Here is a 25,012-nt window from a genome sequence, read left to right as displayed (position 1 = left end):
GGCAATACAGTGTGGAAATCTAAAACAATTGAATATTTAAGGTTAGGAGCTTAAAATGTAACAAAAATAATTTTAGTAAAAATTAGGTAGTTACGTCAAAACATCGACAAAAAAAATGTGGTTGTCTGTAAAGTCGGTTTACGGACGATAATTTTAAGTGATAACGTCATAAGAAAACATTACCATTACATTACGTAACGTTACCATGGAGATCTGTCCACAACGTTACCATGGAGATCTGTCCACAACGTGACACTTTTTCGTGCATGCTACCGGTGTTCATTTAAATAGTCATGTAAAGCCAAATAATCAGACGCGTGTTGAAATTCTCAATATTGAATTAAGAATAAAGATATTATATAAATTTTACTTAGGTAAAACCTGTAGCCAAGATGACAATCCTTTATCAACAAACGCCAATCGAAAATAAAAATCTAGTATTTACTCCGAGGTAAAAATGTATCGGGATGACACATGATGACAGATGCGAACAAAAAGTCACATTATCATTATAAACGATTGTGACTTGGCTTGGTTGAAGTATTCTATTGAATTAGATTTCCACCCATCAGAAAGTAACGTAAGTGTGAGTCAAGCAGTAGTTTGTTAATATATGAACTTACTACGTGGTCGCTTGGTGGCGTGTGGTGTACCGGATCGAAGCGCCTCTCCCGGCTGCTGACGGGCGGCTACAACCAGACGGAAACGGTCAGCGCAGCCCAGAACCGACACAGCTCTCGCGTGGCAATTAGTATTAAGTGTTCAGTATGCTTATAAGTACTTAGCGGGAGCCGAGGCTCTTTGTTTAGGGTACTCAGCCTTTGCTAAAATATGTATTACCTAAGTACCTTAGGGCCGGTTGCACCGATCGTCGGTATACGGCGAGTTTTCAACTTTTATTGATAGGATAAGGTGACGGTCACCACGCATAACAACCGTAACAGCGATTGAAAATACGGCATACAACAATTAAAAGAGTTTTTGAATGGCTGTTACGGAGGAAAAGCATGGTAGGGCATAACAATAGTGATGATTGTAAGTATATCCAGTCCAGGGCCATAACTACTGTCTATTTATTTATGAAACAAATAAACAGAATACTTAATACCTAGATGTGTCTAGATTTATACATACCTACTACCCCCTTATTCATAAAACTTTACAGGCCAGCCGGCGTATTATGGATGGCTTTATCCATCTTTATCCACGTGATAAAATAACTGTCACTTTTAACACCGTGGAATAGAAAGTGACGAACACCGTTATATCACGCTGTCACGTAGACAAGAACGACCATCATATCCGTACTGATTTAGTTAAATTAAGTTTTATCCCTTTCTTACAAATACATAAGTCAAAATGACAGATAAGGGCAAACGATTATTAGCTAATTGAGGTTTGTAGCGCGTTTACGAATAAGGGGGTTAATGTTTAAATAAATTTATGAATATAGTGTAGCTATGATTCTAAACCAGACATTTTTAGAAAACATAACTTTAATTCGCACTGCAGGTAGATATTTTATTAATTAATATGTACATTAACCACTGAAATAATGATTGTACTTAATTACTCATCCCGTGTGAAAACATAGTAGCTAATATGCTCAAAATATTTACATCAACGATATTATTGATTACCCGTGTAAAGATTATTATACCTAATAAAAGAGTTTAGCTACCTAGTTTTAATTATGACCACTAAATTAATTGTATATTTACCCCAAAGATATATCAATTACGTAAACAGGCCCTTGTACAGTCAGCATCAAATAGATAGCGACCGCCAAAATGGCCAATGTATACCGTGACACATTGTTACCATATGTAAATGATTATAATGTATGTACTAAATATCATTTAAAATATAATATTACCGATATTTTTATTTTTATCAATTTTTCAAAGGGCAGGCTAAGCGAACAAGAAGTGCCCCCAACGACGATTTGGTCATTCTTTCAGGTGGTGTACTGGCAGGTCCTAAGAACACTCTATGCTTAATATCAGTCCTCGATCTTCTTTTGTTTTCGAGTTATTCAGGATAATGTAAAATAATCAGCGTATCATTGAGAGTGTCATATTTTGTAAACTGTTCAAGTTAGATTAACCAAACAAAATTATATTTGACAACAATAAAATAGACTACAAATATGTTTAACCTGCATCATGTCCTTATACTTCATTATAAAAAAAAAAAACATTTTATTTTTCTTCACATTTTTTTATACTATTCGCGGAGGTACACCTACAAAAGAAATATGCATGAGTAGCCACTAATACCCACTACATACACATATAAAAATATTTGCATAAATCTTCGTGCGTCATGTCAAAAAAAAAACATTGACAAACAAGGTCTCGGAAACGGCTCTAAACATAAAAAAAACTCAAAAATCGCATTTTTCCAGAGATAAAACCTAGCTAAATCAATTTATCGCCCCCGAAAACACCCATTTAGCAAATTTCGTCGAAATCGTTTGAGCCGTTTCCGAGATCCTTGTTCGATAATGTTTTTTTTTGACATGACGCACGAAGATTTATGCAAATATTTTTATATGTGTACCTCCGCGAATAGTATAAAAAAATGTGAAGAAAAATATTTTTTTTATTTTTTATAATGAAGTATAAGGACATGATGCAGGTTAAACATATTCATTTTGTAGTCTATTTTATTGTTGTCATCTCTCTCTCTCTAACTTGAACAGTTTACAAAATATGACACTTTCAATGATACGCTGATTATTTTACATTATCCTGAATAACTCGAAAACAAAAGAAGATCGAGGACTGATATTAAGCATAGAGTGTTTTTAGGACCTGCCAGTACACCACCTGAAAGAATGGCCAAATCCGTCATTGGGGGCACTTCTTGTTCGCTTAGCCTGCTAGACCCTTTCATTTATATTTTATTTATTCGCAGAAGCATAAATATTCCCTACTTAGTAATAACAGCTAAAAACATATTTCACTGTGTAATGTATACGGAATAAAAGCTACAGATACTATGTACCTAAGTAATCTTTTTAACTTTAAAGCGACTAAAAATATTTCCATTTTCTACCTACGTGCCAATAGATCAATAGATTGGTTATCAAACAATACTTATCATTGGTTAACTTATCACTTTTTAACGGTGATAATCTATTAGTTTTACTTCGTAATCTGCAGGCTATTATTTACTCATCGAAACATGTCCAAACTGTTGACTAAGCCTAACAATATTAACAATCACACCGAAACGAAATGCAGAAAAGCCGCCAAAAAGTATTTAACTGTTTAGTCATTGAAACAATATGGTCTGACAAATATTCCACTGGTATCATATTGATATTCCAAATACATGTCTATCAATTCAGGTGTAGACAGTTGAAGACGTTACGGTTAAAGATTTTATGTCACGATGAATCATTATGAAAAACCCATTGACAATACAGTAGGCACAGTATGCAATTCATAATCAGAGATTATACGGGCTTGTACAAATACATACCCATGTATTTTGCCAGGTGCGTTAAAACTCGTCATTATTTTTCCATCACTCAGACCGCTCACTAGATGACCTTACGATGTTTAGCAAAGATCAATACGCCAAATTAAATATGTGGGTCAGAGATCTCACTAGACGGCACCATCATAGTAATAGTGAGGATGATTGACACTTATAGCTTTATTATTAAATTTTCAATGGTAAAATAATCAATATTTACACGGTAAGACCTGCTGGTTTGCTCAAATGTAAATAAACGAATAAGTACCTACCTAGGTACTCGTATAGGATATCACGACGCAGAAACCATAAAACAACCATAAATTTCTCGAAGTAGTTAAATTATTACGAAATGTGATGAAATGAGTAGGGTTTATTGTAAAGCGTTGGAAATTGTTTCAAGAAAAACTAGATTAGTTTATTTTTCTGGAAAATCTAAAAGTAATTGTTTTTATGTTTCTATGAATGTGTGTATATATACAAGATGCTATAGAACGAAGATAGAAATAACACAATGACGGTCCAATAGGTTCTTCATAAACTTTACCTATATTGCACGTTTTTACCCACTAAAAGAGCGTGAAAAGCTTTAAATAAACTTGATAGTACCTACCTACTTCCAAAACCTATGATTAAACTGCTGGGCTAGGCGGAATCCAAGTCAGATAGTCGTGTAAACTTTTAAAGCAGAATGGGATAATAAATAAATAATTAATTAATATTATGGAGCCTTTTTGAGCTTACTGTGGGGCTAGGTCAAATATAATAAATATAAATATTATCTTTGACCTAGACCCACAGTAAGCTCCAAAAGGCTTATGTTGTATATAGTAATATGTATAATAGATAGATATATTAGATAAATATTTAAATACTTATATAGAAAACATAAACAACTATCTCTTATGAGACACAAATATATGCCCTTACCAGGATTTGGACCCGGGACCTCCTGCTTCGTAGGCAATTGACATAGAGAAATAAATAAGCATAGAGTGCGCACTCTATACATCAATTTTCTTACCAAAACGCTTATTATCTTCGTAGTCGACATCTAGCGCCAAGTAGCGGATTTATCAGTAGGTGTAGCTACTGCTACTTCAAGCCTTGAATATTAGTCTAACTTTACTCCACTTTTCTATTGACCTGTAACTATTTTGACGATTAGGTGTTAAGTATGAGTTATCTCTATGTAACCAAATTGACGTTTTCCTTTGTAATGATTTGGCATTGTAAATTCGTATAGATTAGTGTATAATAATGTACATTGTAATTGAATTTGAAATAAATAAATCTATACTAATGAAGTTAAAATCATAAACGGAACAAGTACGGCACTAAGTTTGTCCTTGGTTCTCGACCTTAAACAATCAATCGTACAACCATAAAATATTTATGCGATTGTTATCACAATGGCCGGTGACCACCGTGTTAATTCGCCGCACAAACATAATCGCTGATAAGTCATAAAATGCTCTAAGAATCCTGTTTTATTTCTCACGACAATTTAGTATATTTTTTATCTCCTAAGGTCCGTAGAGGCGCAAGTACATTTTGTTTCACACACTATTATAGGACTAATAACATCGGCAGTATATTTCAATTTGACTTTATGTTTGCTTTACTGACGGACATGCAAGAATTGCAGCCAGTCTCGCATCTCTTGTGTATTTGTTTGTATTGGAACAGTGACTTCGAGATCAGGAACACGATACGCGACTACGCGTAACTCAAAACGATACTTTTAGGTAAGTATTTGTACTGTTTTTTATTGTGTATTAACACGCATGACCTTTGTCATGTCCTGAGGTTTTCGATAACTCACAACAAACCATACAGACTTATCAATAGACTACTGGTCTATGAACTGGCTACGTAAAAAGTTTAGAATGTACAGCCAAACACCTCTAGTCAGTATCCCTTACAACATATATTCATTAAGGGGGAAGCGATATAATAAATTAGGGGTTCAATTTTGTAAAACCCCATCAGTTGGTAAAGTGATGTAAACAAACTAATTATTACTTAATTGAATAATAAAGTCCGTAAGCGACATTTGTTACAGTAAATGAAATTGACTTCGGTACTTATTCACGCACTTTGGAGTTTGGTCGTCACACGAAAATACCTTTCTTCTAACTGAACCGCCTACAGTAACTGAAATAAATATGCGATTGCGCTTTCACACTAAGTCTGAGTATATTAGTGTGATGTAGCCAATAAGTGGTGGCCGTATTTACATAGTGGGCGAGTGATCTGAGGGCCTAGCGCAAGTGTCGGCAACCAAGGCGAAACGCACAATGTCGAGTGGAGAACGTCACGTGTGATATTCGTCATGCTTCAGTTCATTCAGGTGATTTATATTTACTACATTGCGGGCGAGATTTGTAGCAGAGAGCAACGATTGTAATGGCAATGTTTACATTTGTTATATGCATTTTATAGATAACGCATTTAGTTTTTCGGCTAAGACTGTATTTTAAAGGGAAAACTAGTCAAGTCAGGAATTACCCCTTTTCTTGTGATCTGATAATGTTTCTGAGTGTGAAGCAGGCGGTACTGGATTGCTCTCTATATTCTTTTCAAATTACCCAAAACATTTTTTGTTACTTTTTTATTTTGTCACGTTTAATCATGATGTACCTACCTAATAATTTATCAATCAGATTTATTCATTCGCGCTAATGCAAATATAAATATATGCATTTTTGTTTCACGAAAGTCCACTAAGTCCAGGTCAGGTAGGTATCAATTAAATACACCGGCCTATAGACATAAATGTGGATGGGAAGAATGTTGGGAAACTGAGCGATAGGATGCTACTTCCAGTATTTACAGTTGCATCGTTTGGACCCCTCCATCGTATGGCATGTGTTCGAGTATGCAGTCAACGAGTCCGGAAAACCATACGTCATCGTCATAGCGATCACCTCAGTTCCGCTTCTGATCTCCTACATAATATGTTTTATTTATACGTACTGCTCTTCTTCCGGTCATCTTTAAACTATTTATGCACTTGACATGTTTACGCAATTCTAGAAAACAGGCGTTAAGAAATAAGCAACAATCCGTACCTCAATATAAGAACAAAATAAACAGGTGCCACTCAGAGTTTCAGCAAAGGTTTAGGTAGGTATGCACAAGAGACACCTACGTCTGTAGGTGAGGTTGTTTTAATTTATTACCGCATTGTACGGTTTGTACGCTACATAGGTACCTACAACATAACCTAAGCTAAACTAAACTAACTTATCCTAAGCCTTCAAACAATTGTTCCGCATGAAAAGTCACTCATTCACCATAATATTTACATTTATACCTACCCCGTAATAATTAGCACAATTTTTTATCATTTAATATAAAATATTTAGTTTTCAATTTACAATAAAAAACATTTTTTAATTACATGCTATATTTTGCATTAGTACCTATAATAAAAAGAGTAAAAACCGTCTTTGGTATATATTTAGATTAATATATGTTTTGTCGTGTCACATTTTACGCGAGATTAAGTATGTACTTCACGTACTTCACGATCCATTTGTTCTAAGCGATGGTGATTATAGCATCATTTAAATACTAATTACACAACAGGGACGCAAAGTAAAGTTTTAAGTCATTTGCTGTTTTTAATTTCGCGCATTTCACAATTTACAACGAACGACGACATATGTCCACATTAACTATTTACGGTTCAAAAACATGACATTGTCATTTAGTTATAAAGTGCCTGAGTAATCTAAGTATGAATATGATTCGCTCAAATTGTGTTTTTTTTTAAACTAATTATAGCCAGCCTTTTATGAATGTAGTATGATACCTTTTGTTTTGGATATGGTGCTTTACGCACGCTAGCGTGCTCTTCACTCCCCAGGGGGAGCAGGAGCAGCAGGACATATTTCATGCAAAAAGGGGGGGTTGCGGCGTGGGGAGGGAAGGGGACGCTAGCGTGGGTAAAGCACCATATCCAAAGGTATCATACTACATTCATAAAAGGCTGGCTATAATTTGTTTATCTTCCCCATACATTAGAACACAACTTAACCGAATCAATAGGTTGGTTGTAGTTTAGCGAGTAATCATCAAAACAATTTTAATCAGCCTCCTCCAGCCTTCTCGAGAATAATACGGCATACGGCTATATAATGGAATGTTGTTTATATGTCAACATCGAATAGTGTCATTACATCCAAATAGTACGGCCAAAAATGTTTGTATAATGAACAAATATTTGACGACTTGTAGGCCAAGGAGAAGACTGTTTGGCTTGTTAGGGACGGTAGCGGGTTCAAGCACCTATAATAAAATAAAAACAAACTTTGCAGCACGTGGACACCTCTCGCCCGTTATTCCTGTCAGGGAGTGTACCTAATTATCAAGCGCACCCAGAATAAAGCTGCATTTTCCGTCAGAGCTACATACGTGTTTACTCAAGTGACACTTTCATAGCTTCATAGCTCAGCCTGGATAATTTGTATGGAAACAAAGCTTAACTCTGATATATTATAAAAGCAGTCTAAGGGTGTCACAATCTATCTAATACCTTTAAACGAGCAATTCTTGTATATTTATTTATATATATTATATACCTATATTTCGGGGATCTCGGAAACTGATCTAACGATTTCGATGAAATGGGTGTTTTCGGGGCCGAAAAATCGATATAACTAGGTCTTATCTCTGGGAAAACGCGCATTTTTGGTTTTTTATATGTTTTCCGAGCAAAGCTCGGTCTCCCAGATATTATTAGTTTATGCCGCCAATAGTTATTGCCGGTCAGAAAAAGCTCCATGTCCACGTCACAACAGCGATACGAACGTTATTCGTTTCGCACGCCCGCCAGCAGCCGGTAAAGTAAGGTATGATTATGAAGTTTGAAATATAAAACGTCATCTGCTCAATCCGATTTGTCGTGGCTAAGTGAAGTAATACGCGATGATTACACTTTAATCAATCACCAATCATTAATCGAAATATGTTCCTAGGTACTTTGTATTGTAAGTTTTCTTTTTTAACTGTAATTAGTTTTTGAAGTGACAACTTCTTTAGCGGCGCTGTGCACTTTTTGTGATGGGAAAAAATTGTTAAACTCGCAACAGGTCACGTGACCGTAAGATTCGTAAGACGTAAGACGGACACGTGACCTGGTCGAAAAACTGTTACAATGTCATTGAGTCTTCACTTCTGCCGGCACTCCCGGAGTGCAACCCGTTGTTTTTTCCTGTCTTTGTTTTTCAGTTCGGAAGTTCTATGTATAATTATTTTTATTTTAAATTTTATATTACACAGTTCTCAGTATTTTAATAAAATCAGTAATAATAATTGTGTCTTGTATACATAAACTATAACTAGAAGTACCGTAAAACGGGGTGAAAAGACACGATTTTCAACTTCAAGGACGATTTTCGCCAATAATCCAAATGAGAAAAGTAATAATTTTGATATCATTTTTTGAGTCTTGGTTAGTTCTTCAATTTTGCATTTGTGAAATAAATTTTTACCAACCTAATTCAGAGAAAATCTGGTATATATTAGGTATATGTATAGATATGGAGGGTAGAACCAGTCTTGCAATAAACGATATACGGAACGCACGCCTATTATTTGTCACTGGCGAACGAGGCATGGTTTTTATCGTTATTTTAGTAAAAACTACCTGTTTTCTCCATATCCTTAAAACGGGGTCGATAGACACAAGAAAGGGGTGAATAGAAATATTAAGTTTTAGTTGTCATAGGCATCGAATTTGGTCATTATTATGTGGATACTCTATTGGCAAATGGTATATATATCTGTTAAACAGCTATTTGACAAAAAATTATTTTTTCGTGTCTTTTAACCCCCAAGGCGTGTCTTTACACCCCTTTGTTGTATCTAATCACCCCCTATGGCGTAACTGTTCACCCCATATGCGTGTCCACTGACCCCTTTATCACGTAAATTTGCTTGTTATTGGTTTTTTGTAAAAAAATGCTTTATTATAGAGAAAATTAGTGATATTATTTATTATTTAGGTACTACAGATACTAAATTACCAGGTTAGCTAACTTTTACTTAGTTAATGTCAAAACATTTACCGCTAGAACAAAGTTCAGACAGGCTTCATTTCTTACCTCGGCGAGACCTTACTTTAGAGTCAAAAAAATCTAACTTTTAGGCAGTTTGATTAAGTTCTTTTGGTATCAATGTAGAGAATAAATAGTCTACTATATACGCATTCCAAAAAATCTAATTTTAGAGATGTATGTTTTTAAATATAACAACTTGAAAGAAAAAGTTCAAAATGTCTCTATTCACCCCGCGATTTCTGTTGACCCCGTTTTACGGTATTTAGATATACCTACAAAAGTATTACTGAAAATCATTTAGGTACAGGTCTATATTTTTCCCTTATTCTAAAAGGTAGAATCCAATACGTAGTGGTAGGGTACGTTTTTTTCAAGTTTTCCGTTCTGACAAAAAGTTCGCACGCATAACAAGCCTCTGTGTATTTCTTGGCGGGTTAATACTGTATTTAATTTTACGCTTCGCCGACCTCGCCAAACAGCTCTCAACAACATTTTAAGTTTGAATCCGAAGCTCTACTAGCTAATACTATGTTGTATATCTATTTGGCCTTTATGTACCTACCTTATAAGCTGTAGGTAACTATAATTATCTAAAATCTTAATCTATAGTACTTAGGTAGTAAGGGGCCTATTTGCTCATAAGAGATAGGTATGTATTTATTAGCTTGATAAGCGTTTTATGATCGGCTGATCGCGCTTACCATGTCGATAACTCATCCATCAAGGGTCCTACTAGTACAACATAAAGCCTCCATGTCATGGACGTGACAAGCGTCACAAATTCGACCATCATAGGCCCGCAGCAAAGAAACCAGTCGCTTATCTTTTGATTTTGCCTAAAGTTTGACATCGTTAAGTTTTTCCATTTTTTTATTAATTTGAAATGAATATTTTAATAATTTAACAAATTAAAGGACCATTTTGCACTGGGCCAATGTACAGCCACGCTCCGTTATTGATGAGCCATTTAGGGTTCTAGCTAAATTGGACAATTGGACATTCCATAGCGTAAATATTGAAGAACTAATTTGCCAGGACCTTAAATGGTTCAAGAATCACGGAGCATGACTGTACCTATGCACAAACCCGTTTACAGCAAATAAATAGTTATGTCAGTCAGGCTAGTTTAGTTTAGTTTGGTTGTGTTGTGTATAATAACGAAAATGCGGCCGTAAAAAGCCTGAGGTAATAAAAACCCGAGATTATTTTACGGCGTGGGGTCATCCCTAATTACCAAGAACAATAAGCTTCGTTAACGCCATTATTTTGCGCAAACGGCTTACAACCCATGGACGTAATTAATTTTCGAGGAGAAAAAATAGAAACAAAGCGTGGACTATTTGTTTCATCTTGTGTTCACGACTTATTTCTGATATGGCCAGAGAGACGACGATTGCCTTTATTTAAGGTATCTTGAGCATTTATTTAGACTTATGATTTATGTATTTCTAATGCTTTATCCTTAAGCATGACCTGTATAAGGACCGAGCATTTGCATAGCATTAATTCACACGATTTATGGCTTCTCGCAAAACTACATTTCTAAACACGCCGTAAAAAAGGTTTTCATGTTATTAACCGTTTTAAGCCATTGGGCAAGTGGCGACCTTTTACTATTAGGGGATGTGAAAATGTTTTGTTTAAAGTTTTCATATTGACTTTAACATTCTCTCATTGTCGCTAAAAATTGAATGTCGGTCGAGTGTTTAAACTTGACCCGAATGGCAGTGAAAGTGCGAACAAAAGGATAACCGAAATATGTACTAAAACAATATGAATATGTTAAAGACGAGTGTACGGTTAGCGTTTGACACCTGTTTAGCTCTCACTCGCAATACTTTTGAGTTTTACATAAAGTTACTACTAATTTGCTAGGTAGATTACTTATTACCAAATATAAATCACCCATAGGCACTTTTAGATGCGCGTTTACGAGTATTTGCCACAATCGTGTTATAAAAAATCTTCCTTTAGAGACGCAATATATGATTATTTTCCGCTTTTGAACCATTATCACCAATTGTCTTCTATGGACAATTGTCGATTCACCATTTTTACAACTTCAACAATAAAAAAATAATACAACAAAACACGGTGTCATAATCTTTCACCTTCCGATAGTAAATTTACACGGAATTGAACTTAAAGGTTTTTCGAACAATAAAATTATTACAGAGAAACGCCAAGGAAAACTGCGTCCTTGCGTGTTTGTCTTTACATAAAATGTGAATAAAATAGCAAATATATGCAGTAAATATCTAAGATTTCTTTTGGACCTATTTATGAATAAAAAATAATAATATATACGAGTTATATCGGTAGCTTTCGTGGACCTAATGGCTACAATAATTACAAGATTTAATAGTAATTAATATAAAACCATTTTCATCCATGTATTTATTGTTATCTATAATTTTGCGAATATCCAAAGATGAGATAGATTAGTTTGATAAGATTGTACATTGTAACAAAAAAGTTATTAATGAGTTCCCTCTAAAATAAGATTAACCAGATTTACGTGCAATTTGTGCATAAATTGTTACAATTTTTTAAAGTGACGTTTAGACTTTGTTCGTGATTTCTTTCAATCGAGCGATAGTCAAAAAATCTGTATTCTAATCGATGAAGTCACTAGAGAAAATCCTCTAGATTGCTAATTATTTTTTGCCAACCGTATTGTGATCTAAAAAAGCGTTACGTATTTTCAAAAACTCTGAACCTATGGCACCTTTAAGACTTCTAGCGGTAAACTCATTTCATATGTTTATGTACATCTACAAACGTCAATTTATCTAATTTTAGATACTTACTACATTAGACGCTTAAATTAACCGGACGTATAATATACATAATGCGTTTGGAGACTCCACCAAATTGACTTTACACTGTCAGATTAAACAATCACATTATTTTCAGCCCGTGGGAAAACGGCGTTGTCTACAAAAACTCGGGTGAACTGACGTCCATTCTGTTGGAACATTCAAGATTCGAGGTGTTACAAAAAACGGAAAACAATTGCGTCCGGCGATTTTTCATTGCGTATGGTACCTTATTAATTTATTAAGTTGTCGACCTAATTATTTGCAAAAAATAGACATTGATTTAGCCAATGCATTTTGGTCTCTAAATCATAATTAAATTATCATCATCTAATAAAATTCAAATTAGATGGGAATTTATTCCGATCACAATCTTAAAGTACCTTTTAAAGATTAAAGAGAAACACGCCTTTAATTTTATTCAGAAAAAATAATGATACCCACTGCAATGTGAAGTTCATCATAGTTGACACAATACGGTGATCGTTAATTTGTCAACCGAATGTTATCATTAAAATTGTGTCAACAGATAATAAGTGTTTCTATATTACTATTACTTAATTGAAATGTTACGCATGTTGAAGTGACGTTAATCCGGTTGTGTGACGTGCGATATGCGATGTCGCTGACGTCAACTTTCGCTCAAAAAAAATACTTTGGGGGTGAGATACCGTTACATGTAAGCTGTATAATCTCATTGTAATTGTTTTAGTAGAATTTCCATTTAAGATAAGACTAACATAGTTTATATTATAACTATATAGTGGATTTCATATTTAGTTATAGTCTTACCTCACTCTACCTTACTTGATTTCCAAAAAATATCCCCTACTTTAGTATTTATGAGCGCTCGTAGCCACACATTGGGAAACATAATAATATAACAACACTTATTGTGTTGAAGGAGAAACATTTTAGGTACATAATATTGCCTTTTTCTATCTCACTCATCCCGTTTAGATAATGTCAAACGTCAGCACAGCTTTGCACATGACATGAGCTAATGAATTTCTAGCAAAAAAACATTGCTAATGTGTCTCAGAGATTATACAGTTTTAACGATGAATGACGTCACCTAAATAAATTGCTCGGTCCACTAATTGATACGATCATTTGAAGAATCCGTTAAGAGACAAAAAATACTGACACAAGTTTTATTACTGTATTTCAGTCATGGTAGACATCACAAGTGCCGACAGGCCTTAAAGGCAGTTGAGACTTAGTGAATGTAAATAACTGGGTGCCTCCAGCGTGCAGCGATATGAATTCAAGATTGGATATTACTCCTTAAAATTAAATACTTTTTACTGACCACTTTTGATGTAAGTTGATAGAGTTAGACCAAGAAACGTCTGCAACGATTTTGATAGCACTTGTCACAGTGCAAGTGTTATTTTAAACGTCAAACTAAACACTAACACTTGCACTACGTATGCTATCAACATCGTTGCAGACTTTTCTTGGTCTAACTCTATTTATTTTAGTTCAAAAACTATATAAACAAGTAATATAAATAATTTGAACGTATGTAGTGTCGTTCGATTAGTCTCAATTGCAAGCATTGAAGGAGTAAAATAACAATTGTATTAAAAGCCTTTAAAAACTTCCGAAGTCGGTTATGTAAATAATCTGTAAAATTTCGAAATATAATCATATTTAAACTTCTACTTGTCAAGTTACTACATAAATTGTGTCTGGTATACTTACACACAACTGAATGCATACCGTGAGTTAGTCACCACGCTAATCATAACTTATAAGTAATTACAAGTAAACACGCCGTCAAATAACGTGATAATTACACGTAGGAGCGACAGACCGTGGCCAAATACGAATATCAAACAACTCTACCTATATCTTGTTTGTTATAGTTTCATATAACCTTTAGTTAAACGTGCAGTTAAAATAAACAAATATAAATTTAACTGTCACAGTATGAGTTAACTAACAAAAAAAAAGACAAGAGATTAATTAAATAGAGCATTTTGTTAATATGGTCATAGGCATTTGATTTTAATGATATATATGCTCTAGTTTATATGTTTATAAAATCCATAAACCAATATTGTCTATTGTCTTTCTTTCCCATCACGGAAAAATGGTGCTCCGGATCTTTGGGGTGCGTGCGCGTAGCCGAAGTCAACACTTTTGACACTTTAATGAAATGTAAGAGGTAGACCGAGCGGATTCTGCCCTTGCCCGTGTCATGGGACGCACGCAGGGGCAGCACCCGCCGGGGTGTAAGGACTATTGAGAGTTGATGGAATCTAAAATGAACTAGGTTATTGGGTGATAGGGATGGACTAAGTACTGAGCTATGGGATAAAAAAATCCTATTGTCTTTTTTATCTTTACTATAATCCAACCCGTTATTGCCCCATAATTAAAATCGGTGGCTATGACCTGCATAACTGTACCTACATTTATGAAGATTTTATCTAATTTTAATTTTATCTGCAATAAAAATGTTGCCTCTATATGAATTGTTACCGTAAATGAGGAGAGTCATTTCAAAAGGGCTTATTTTTGTATGGTTTTAATAGAGTAATAAGCCCTTTTGTAAAGACACCCCTCAAATATAGTTACAACTAGTATTACTTTTAATTTTATAAAAATATATTCGTTAAACATTTTTGTTTACTTGGATACCGATCGTTACCCACGGTCGCAATCGAACTCGATTAAATTGTGTCAATGTTACAGCACTTGCAATTTTGATAAGCTACAATCGAATTTTACAAGTAAGGATCGCTTCTGTATCTAAGTTTAATAGTCTTGTTCACAAGGTAAATGTTTTTTACGCGCGCGAACGCTGCGCGGGGAAGTGAAAGTCGTACAGGATCGGAGCCAACTCCACTTTACTTATAAAAGGTCCTACGTCACAGTGTGAGCCGTCTGCTTATACTGCGTTTGGAGCACGTACCAAGGTACCACCACCGGCTCCTTAAAGCCGACAGCAAAGGCAGTGCGGCCGCAACACGCATTAACATTTGCTAAACTATAAATTACTCTTGTTTTAATGTACCAGCTTAAAACCTTTGGGGCAAAATTAATAACAGACATTTATGGCGTATGGTCCGATTCGAACATTAAGACACGTCAAATATTACGTCTCGATACGATATAGATGGATTAATCCATATCTAGACGTAGTATTTGAGGTATGTTAAAGTTCGAATCGGGCAGTAACATACCTACTTTGTTTAAATATAACCATAATCTTCCATACTTTTTAGGCGCTATTATATATGTACTTAGGTACCTAAAATGCAAGCAACTCCTGTTTCGCCATTTTAAATATCCTTAAGACACACATTATTATTCACATGAACAATTTTGTCTCTAATCTTAAATATGCAACTACATTTGTAGGTATAGAGCCTTTAAGGGTCAAACACATTTTATAAAAAGGTCATTTCTCTGGACAATACAATTAAAGTTAACGACTCAAGTACATATATATTCCGTTCTTCTTATTCGAGGCTAATGTACTGAAAAAATGTATCCCTCCTATAAAAGTGCAGTGTAGAAAAATAGCTTTAGATTCTCTTAACTTCGCGATGACTATTGCGTTGCGATAACGTGAACGAGTGAACCTATAAAATGCGTATAACCCTTAAACTAAAGCAATATTGAGTTATTTTAATGCAGTGTCATGAATCTAAATTCTGACATGGTTAATTTAAATCTAATAGGCAATTATTGAGTTGGACATCATTGTAACAACCGCAACATTTCTATTTTTATGAGTCTGTCTCAGGCTAATTTCTGTTTTAAATATGTAGTAATGTAACTCTTAGCGTTTTTCTCTATGTATTATCTATTTCATTAAGAGCAGTAAATATGTAACACATCTATTACAGGTTTTACTGATGATGAAGACAGGAGGTGGCAATAGGAACTGTGATAAAACAACGCAACCTATTTAATTGTGTTTGGAGTTTTTAGAACTGTAGGTACGAATTTATTTGATACCATTTTGAACATAATTTTTGTATCTGAATAGTTTATGCAATTTGTCAAGTAATAAGAAAATTAATTGCACAAAAAATACGACTGGGCTGGGGAAAAACCAGATATGTTCTCAGTGAACAAACATACAAGCAAAGAAAAAAAGGATTTCGCAATCTCATTGACTATTTAAAATGTGCTGTGACATCAAACTGCGTCAGCGACGAATTAAATGTCTTCCGGAGCAGTTAACATGCAGAGCTAATCGCTGGTGCATTGTGGCTTTTTTTAAAAGAAGCGCCGGCGGAATTCTGTAGTCGAGGCGGGAGGTAGGGAAGGAAGGAGGGGATGGAAGATGTTATTGCCGTTAGTAAAATTATATTGTGTTTATCTTATGTGACGTTCCTCGTGGAATATAGCCTTAGTGTTGTTTTCAGCAATCTCACTTATTAATACATACCCACGCGTATAAGCACCTAATGCTACAGGCATGTAGGAAAAGATATATGGGACATGCTATGATTGATTCTATATATATTATCTCTAGGATCAGCGAGCGAGCTACTGAGAAGCTCTGTAATTTCAAGAATCCGTAGGATATGGTAACTGGTTTCCAGTAGGCGAGCAATACGCATGTTTTACTACCGTCCTGGTTTTAAATATTTTGAGATGATTTTTCACTTTAAATTAATCATAATTATCACTGTTATCGAACAGAAGGAAAATTCGTAGAATATTTTCAAGTTTTATACCAGTCGTGAGTAGCATCTTGGGATTATCGTATTATTAGCCGAGGAGGATATATTGAAGATATCATCTCGCTGCATATAATTGCTGCATAGATTGCTGTCTGATAATGACGATGTTCGTATGCATGGATATTTTCTGCTTTACATTTTGTATCGTTAAGGATGAACGGTATATATCGCTATATGTGTATTAAGAGCGGTAAACAAGAATTTACGATCGAGTAAGAATTGAAGCCCGAAGTTGAAGGCAAGGGCTTAATTAACACGAGTTCGAGATTCCTGTACCGACCGCGGCATACAGAATGTTTTTATTTATTCACACTTGTAAGGAAAAAATCTAGAAAATAAACTTCTGCCTAATTTCGTACGTATAGCATTGGAGCCCTGGGTCGAAATTTGTGATTTACGGACCGCATCGCATACCAAGTGTGATGAAAATAATATTTTAAAACCAACTTTGGTCTCACCTAAATTACAAATCTTATCGTAGGCCAAACAAGGAGTCTACAAGATTTATATACTATATTTGTTCGCAATGTGGTCACACGATATAGTAGTGTGCATGATAAGCTGCATCTTGTCATGTCACGTGCATTGAGCGGAGCTATAAATGTTACTTGCTGATGTTAAATGACAATTTTTTTTAGCAATTAAGGTAAACAACTCGAGGGTGCTGGCCGTGCATCACAACGAGGGCCCTAAACGTCCTCTGCATGCTTGTCATATTAATTATATTGACTAAGTACATTCTTATTCCGCGAAGAGGTAAATGGCGTTTAAACAGGGCTATTATACGTTATCTGACTGTAGCCATCTACGCCGGGGGTACTAATTCATTAGCCCGCAGCATCCGGCACTAGATGTGACAAGAATGAGCGAGATAAGCGTCTTCCTCTATTCTTCCGTCGAAGGCCCCGTGACACAATATAATGTAGATACAATGTGCTTGGACAGCAGGACAGCTATAGTGGAGCCGTTAGCCACGTACAGATGTAGTGCATAATTGTTATTCATCGTATTTTCTCGGTAATGTTCGTATTTGTTTTGCAACTTCAGTCGAGGCTGACTGAAATAGCAAGACACGTTCGTACGTTTCCGTGATAAAACGACGGAGAATAATTATGCACTACATCTGTATATTACTATGAATTTTATTTATTTATTTATTTATTTACACAATCACCCCTGATTAAAGTTTTATGACGCTAAACACGGGCGCACTTAGTAGATTAATTAACCATTAGGTATCTGCCCAATTATCGGTCGCTTCACTCGCTTCGCACTGCGCACGTGTGTAAAATAAAAAAAGTGTCATTAGGTAGCTTGTTATAGTTATAACTTGGGAATAAATATCAATCAATAAAAGAAATTAAATTACACAAACGTTTCTAAAGCTACTCAACAATTATAAAGCAACAAAATCCCTAAAATTGTTTTTTCTCCAAATATTGATTCTACAGTTCGTTTTTTTTAGCATTAGAAAAAAGCTACACAATTTTGACGTGTCTTTTTAATGAAAACCATTTCATTTTGAAAAATAAGTCATGGCAAATATGTAAGAATTACAAATTATATACGATTATTTACATTCATTTGGATTCACAAGTAATAGTTACTGATTTTTAAAAAGCGTTTTTCAATTAAATAAAAGACACGTCAAGATCGCGTAGTCTAAGAATTATAAATTATATACGATTATTTACATTCATTTGGATTCACAAGTAATAGTTACTGATTTTTAAAAAGCGTTTTTCAATTAAATAAAAGACACGTCAAGATCGCGTAGTCTAAGAATTATAAATTATATACGATTATTTACATTCTTTTGGTTTCACAAGTAATAGTTACTGATTTTTAAAAAGCGTTTTTCAATTAAATAAAAGACACGTCAAGATCGCGTAGTCTTTTTCTAATGCTAAAAAAACGAACTATTCATTAACTTCACATTTTTATTTTCTACATATTTTCAAACAGTAAAGAATATTCCCTAAAAAGCTGTAACTGATTAAATCATGCGGGTTTTACTTATAAGGCATGTTATTCTGAGTTACCACAACCCACAAATCGGATGAAAAACAAAACATGCGGTTGAGTACCTAAGTCTAATCTGAAATAGCTGGTCTGTGTTAAAACAAAGATCTACCTAAGTGGGTTTTTACAGGAACAAATGGAATTACAGTCATCATCTTACTATTGTTGTTATTGTTTTTTCACGGCTCTAGCACTAGAAAAGAGACCCGCGCGCGCGGCAACCTAAAAGTTTTCACTAAAGTAACTGCCATCTCTCCTTCTAATCCAGGGAAAACTAGACTTTATTGGATTTTTTCCGGATATACCTATTTGATGAGGTATTTAAATAAAAGTAACGCGTTAATAGAGCATAAATTAAGTTTAAACCTATAAATTAGAGATGCCCCGAATAGTGAATTTGGCCGAATACCGAATATTCGGCCCCTCTCTCAGCCGAATACCGAATATTCGGCATGACATGCGAGCATTTTGAATCACACTTATTATGAAAACTGTTCGCCAACAAAGCACAACGTTTGCTAAGATATATGTATATGTTTATGTTGAACAGAATTAATGAATGTAGTTAGCCCCATGATAAAAATAAAATATTTTGTAATCAACAAATGCTCGATAACGTGCCTTCGTAATTAACTACTTTCCAAGAATACATTTTAAATATTAAATATACCTAGTTTTTGATTATTTTTTTGTGTAATTTTTCTTTTTAGGTAGGTGCAACAGATATTCGGTATTCGGTCGAATAGTAAGCAACATTCGGCCGAATATCCAATATTCGGCAGAGTGGCCGAATAGGCCGAATACCGAATAGTTGCCGAATATTCGTGGCATCTCTACTATAAATCTTTATTTTTCTGAAAGTATATTCTACATCGCGTATACCTTAACAAAACATATTTAAAATTGAATAAAAGTGCTTAAAGATGCAAAGTCCATCAAACAGCGGTGCCCGAATAGTGTCAGGCTAGGAATTGTAACAATATTATGTTTTCTACAGTATGCGCTATTATATGACGTAAACAACTTGCAAAACGTCCAGCAAACCCAGACGAGGCAAACTACGTATTATTTAAATCGAATTAATAACAAGTTTTGAAGCATTGCATAATAAGAAAGCATTATTAAGTCTACATCCGCGCGAATCTTCACGGCCAAACCTGTTGGTACCACAAACATTATTTCCTCACCTTATACGGAGTGGTTGTTATAAAATTCGACCTTTGTGCTATCGTAACAGAGTTCATATTGCAAAGAACATGAGCAGCCTTCGATCGCCTTTGAAATTCAGTATCAGGGCTGTAACCGCGAAAATCGAAGTTCGCAAATTGCGGGCATTTTTCTCTGTCACTCTTATTACGCCTTCATTGGAGTAAAAGAGAAAGATCCCCGCAATTTGCGAATATCGGTTTTCGCGGTAGCCCCTCTGACCTTTTAATGACCACGAAATCAGTTCCTAGAATTGATGTTGTTTATAGTTTTAAGCAAATATTATACCATCTTCTTGGTCAAGGACCTGCATATACGTAATCAAGATTTACGATCACAGACCGCGAAAGGGCAATGCAATGAAGTCCAATTATCGATTCGTCGTTAAAATAAAAACAAGACTATTGTGACTAGGGTTACCAGATGTCAGGAATGTTGGCCGTTTGTCAGGAATGCGGCCGCAATACGAAAGTGTCAGTAATTTTAGTGAATTAACAGACTTTTCTATTAAGTACTTTTTAGAATAATCGTAGCAAAATTGTATTAGGTAGGTACGGAGCATAAAACGCGCGCGCTAATAATGCAGCTTCTTAGTTTTCCACAGCTGAAACGGTTTGTGTTTTCAGAGTGTTTTCACACTTTATACAAGTTGTTATACTAGACCTCTTGCCCTAGGCAAAATATAAACCATGACATAAATATAGATATAATAAATAAAATAAAATAAAACTTACAGTTACAGCCTCTATAAACTTTGGCAAATTATTGTGCGGTGACATGAATGGTCATTGCGGTCTTTTAGTTTGTGAGGGATGGTTCCTCTTACCCTACTTCACCATACTTTATAAATAATACCTACCAGCGCAATACCTAAACAATCAGAAAACTCATAAGCTATTTACGGTAATCTACATAGATAACCTTATTACCTACCAAGTACAATGGGAAATAACATAACAAAACAAATACACTGACAAAGGTTACGTGGTACTGCACAAGTTACGGCCGTGTCGAATTGTATATAGGTGGCCATTAACAGAGGCACGTAAAACGGAAAACAAATATGTTTTCAGTAAGGCATGGGTAGTGTAGCCGCGGGCGCATGGCTATTATATTGCTATAGTCTGTATCTTTAGGTATTTAAATAAAAGTAAACAAAAAATTCCGGGTAGTTATAGCATTTATTGGTTAATCAACCAAATACAAAACCGCCGAGATCTGTCACTAAACGACCTGTACGGCTACCATCAGTTTGGCATTGACATAAACGCTATCGTGAACGTAATTTACTTTCTATATATCTCTTTCGCACTAATATGTCAGTACGAGCGAGATGCATAGAAAGTAAATTACGTTCACGATAGCGTTTATGTCAATGCCAAACTGATGGTAGCCGTACTGGGGGCCGATTTTTGAATTTCGACCGCTCGATTTCGTGTATTTCGTTCAATAATAGTTATCTCCAGTACCCGGCATTTAAATTATACTAATAGAATTGATAACGAGTGGTCAATACCACTCGATTCCCAATTTCTATCGGTCTTATTTCAATAATTAGCATTTCACTGTTTTCCGCCGATTTTCGAGTGACGAAATCGAGCGCACGAATTTCAAAAATCGGTTCCCTGACTTTAACCTACATTATTTGATCATGTGATGTTTTCATCTACCCTCAACTGGCTTAAGGAGCTATTTGAGGGTAGATTTTGTTTACTTTTATTTGAATACCTAAAGACCTACAACTACATAAAGTATTAAAATGAAATAATATTTTTATTCTCTGCTGTTACGACTACGTGCAAAATTTTGCCAGACTCAATCCCGACCCAGTATGGATATGATGGTCGTATTTGTCTCTGTGACAACGTGATAATGATACGTGGTGTGAAAAAGTGGCACTTATTTTGTCACGTGGTTAAAGCCATTCATAATACGCCTGTTGGCAGTGCCTAACTGGCAGGTTTGTAGATGCTTTTAAAAATCACGACCATTAGCTGAGAACGAGAAATACATACCTATTTATATCATATTTTAAATTTCATTTAATAAAATAAATATTTTATTTTTGCTACTTATCAATTTATAAAATTAATTAATATCTGTTTTCATGAATGAACAATTCATATTCGTTACCTACCCCCTATTGAGAGAATAGTAAAAATATGCAAGACGTATTGTCCTGTGAGGATATTAGATAACAATGCAATAATTCTCAGTGGCTAAAATAAACGTTTATGAACCACTGCAAGGATTAAGGATGACTCACGCTAGACCGGGCCGAGGCGTCCGACATGTCACTCTATGACGGCTGATCAGTGATCACGTGGTGATTTTCATAAACCCGGCCCGCTCTTATAGCGTGAGACATCCTTTAACGTTTTCTTTTTTACACTAAAACCGCTCAGCTTATTTTGGGCCAAAATCGGTCTTGAAAGCTTAGCTTCGCTCACGCCTAGCTTCAATATGCGACACATGTTGTCGTTATGTGTATTTATTACTTAACCAATTTACACATTATTTGTTGTCGCTTTCCTTTTTAGACGTTTTGGGACGTCGTTGGCCCCAGTTGACCTATTTACTTAGTCTAACGGTTACCTTATTTACCGAGTTACCATTTTGTATGGCAGTAAGTGATTCATACTTATTAGATATACCTAACACAAGGTTTATACACTGTTGTTTCTAACTTATTTTTTAGTAAGAAATTCTGGATGAATTTCTAGTAGGTATTAGAAGTGCAGTCAGTGCCTTCGATAAATGCATATTAGCGTTTACAACATTTGCGCACTCGAGGGTTCATGGGTATATTCCAGTAATTCAGGTAAATTATTCATGCAAAATGAAATCCTCGTAGTTAAAAATTAGAGTAATTGTTTTATAGAAACGGAAGTACATACATCCAAGTGTATATAAGTACATAAATCTTATCATTTTATTCCAATCTAACACATCTTTGACACTAAAACTATTCACCTTTGTGGTATTAATAAATAATTTATGATTGATTAAGCAACGCCGAATAGCGCCACACGATTATACCTACAAGTCATAATGTTTACCATTCAAGCAACACTTACTCAGGAATGCCTGCGGTCACCGCGATCCAACCAAACGAGGAAAAATATGGAAAATATCGCTTTTCAACTGGTGCGGTAAAAGGGAAATTAAATAAATAGTTACAGATGTAGTGCATAATTATTTAGTTATATGTAAACATTTTTATCACTAAAAAAAAAGAAAAAAATTCTTCTTATTTTCACGGAAAAGTACGAACGTGTCTTCCTAATACAATTCAATTCAATATTTCAGTCAGTCTTGGTACAAAAAGTACTAAGGTTGATTGAAGTAGCATGACAAATACGAACGTTTCCGAGAAAATACGATGGAAAACGATTATGCACTACATCTGTACTATTACGGTTATCGTTAATGATCATATTAGTTATTATTGCCATTGTAGATATGTTTAATGAATTCCGAAATAAAATTTAAAAAATCACATCTTTTAATCACAGATAGTTAACTACTTATCTATGTAAGGATGAATATAGCAGTTAATAGTACATAGTTTAGAATTATTCAACGTATGTCCTTACTTCAATACTACGAAAACTGTGAAGTTATACGTGTGAGAATAGTTGTATTATAATCCAATTAATACTTCTGTTATGGATAAAGCCATTCATTTTTATTAATATTTTGGAAATGTACTTACGATATTACGAATTTTATGATTTATAAGCTATTGCTGTATTTTTTCTAATCTGTTTATTTTTTTTTACACATACGATTTTGCATGTACTTATGTTATGTAGCAAAATAAAATTCTGATTCTGATATATATTTGATTTTATTAAATCTAATTATTTGTAGGTTCCAACACGCGCTATTGCCTACTCAGTGTGTACATATTATATAACACCAATGTAGGCAACTTGCCTAAAGGGACATTTCAACCGGCACTTTCGAATACTTCTGAAAGTAGGTACTGCTATTAGTTTCAGAATAAAAATATTTTTTCTACATTTTTCAGAAGTAAGGAAAGCGTCACACTGTTGGAATGCATCTTATTCTTCATCTACCGTCACTTATTCTAGCTTGAATCTTTCCGTGAGTGATCTGCTTAACATAACGTGTAAGTAATAACACGTACTAGAATCGGGCCAAGTTAAATCTGCATAAACTTTGCAGTAATAGAGTGTAAAAGATTCACCAATAAACGTAATATATCTCTGAAAATGTGATGTTTATAATGGCACTTCATCGCACTTTTTCACGTCCAAGTCAGTACATAGTTACGTTAGACGGACTCAATAAAATGTATCACAATGACCTACTAATATCTCGGTAATCAATCTTCCTTTCTTTTTTGTTGCAGTGTAGTAGTAGGTAGGTACTATTTCATTTCTTAATTTACCTCCTGACAAGTTGATAACTAACTAATAGACTTAAAAACGATTAAATATGAAATATTGGAACAATCTTACACCATTCGACCTAGCCCCACATTAAGCTTATTAAGGCTTGTGTTATGCGTTGTGTTGTGATTAAAGCATTTAAGAGAGAAACCGACAAACGTGAATAAAATATCTTTCAGTATGTTATCAACCACGGCTGATCAGTGATCATAGGGCTCTGTTTAGTTACCCACCATTTCTCGATTATCATCAACCCATGAGGCTGATGGGGGACCCACGCTTTT

The 25,012-nt window shown here is 34.8% G+C and overlaps 1 protein-coding gene across 2 annotated transcripts in view; it reads right to left on the bottom strand.

Annotated features, from left to right (window-relative positions):
- Positions 1-25,012, bottom strand: part of LOC134804064 (UNC93-like protein) — a 117,128-nt gene that overhangs the window by 54,424 nt on the left and 37,692 nt on the right. Inside the window, exon 2 of one of the 2 annotated variants that reach the window (XM_063776960.1) lies at positions 624-689. The exons of the other annotated variant lie outside the window; for it this stretch is intronic. The gene's annotated coding sequence lies outside the window, so the exon portion shown is untranslated. The remainder of the gene's footprint in view (positions 1-623; positions 690-25,012) is intronic. 2 annotated transcript variants of the gene reach the window in all.

Source organism: Cydia splendana, chromosome Z (assembly GCF_910591565.1).
Source record: "Cydia splendana chromosome Z, ilCydSple1.2, whole genome shotgun sequence".
NCBI classification, from domain to species: Eukaryota; Metazoa; Arthropoda; class Insecta; order Lepidoptera; family Tortricidae; genus Cydia; species Cydia splendana.
The sequence above is the reverse complement of the archived record's forward strand: the minus strand, read 5'-3'. Positions and strand labels throughout refer to the sequence as shown.